Raw genomic sequence first — 1,503 nt, forward strand, 5'->3', positions numbered from 1 at the left:
GAGAAAGACACACATTGTGAAAGAGTGAACACACAACATACAGAGAAACACACACACTGAGAGACACACTGAGAGAGAGACAAATACACACTGAGAGACACACACAGAGACACATAGAGACATGCAAACTGAGAGGGACACACATACTGAGAGACAGACTCACTGAGAGACATACACATACAGAGAGAGACACACACACACACCAAGAACCAGACACACTCACGATGAGAGAGACACACACACTGAGACAGACACACATACTGAGGCACAAAAACACACTGAGAGACACACATACTGAGAGACACACACAGAAACAGGCAGACTAGAGGGACACACACACTCAGAGAGACACTCTCATCCAGGAAGAGACACACACTCCTGAGAGCTAGACACACACACACACACACACACACACAATAAGGGAGAGAAACTTAAACACGGAGAGTGAGACACAACCTCACACAGAGAGAGAGACACAAAAACACTGAGAGAGAGACACACACACAACTTAGAGGAAGAGACACACACATTGAGCAACATACACAGACACTATGAAAGAGAGCCACTACACTGAGGCAGACACACAATGAGACAGAAACACACACATGGACAGACACACTTGGAGACACACAAACAGAGACACTGTGAGAGTCACACAGAGAAACACACACATAGAGGGACACACACTGAAAAGGATACACACACACTGAGAGTTAGCCACGCACACTGTGAGAGACAGACACACACACACACACACTAAGAAAGACACACACATGAGAAAGTCACACATTGTGAAAGAGTTAACACACAACATACAGAGACCCACACAGTCTGAGAGACACACACACTGAGAGAGCGAGAGACATCCACACTGGGAAGGAGAAACACACTGTGAGAGACACACACCCTGAGAGAGACACACACACTGAGACAGAGACAAAAACACACTGAGAGACACACACAGAAACACACAGAGACATGCAAACTGACATGGACACACATATTGAGTGAGACACTAACTGAGAGACACACACACTGAGAGACATATACATACAGACACACACACACACACAAAGGCTAAGAACGAGACACACTCACAATGAGAAAGACACAGTGACTGAGAGAGACACACACACTGAGAGAGAAACAAAATCACACAGAGACACACATTATGAGAGACACACACAGAGACACAGAGAGACAGGCAGACTAGAGGGACATATACACTGAGAGAGACACCCTCCTCCAGGAAGATATACACACTCCTGAGACCAAGATATACACACACACTGAGGGAGAGAAACAAACTGGGAGAGCAATACACACACTCAAACACTGAGAGACACACGAACACTGAGCGAGAGACACACACAGAGAGACAAAAGTACACGGAGGGACACACAGAGACATACAGAGGCATGCAAACTGAGAGGGACAAACACACTGAGAGGCACACACACTGAGAGACCTATACATACAGAGAGAGACACACACACACACGCC

This window comes from Bison bison, unplaced genomic scaffold, assembly GCF_000754665.1.
Source record: "Bison bison bison isolate TAMUID 2011002044 unplaced genomic scaffold, Bison_UMD1.0 scf7180017864360, whole genome shotgun sequence".
Lineage (NCBI taxonomy): Eukaryota > Metazoa > Chordata > Mammalia > Artiodactyla > Bovidae > Bison > Bison bison.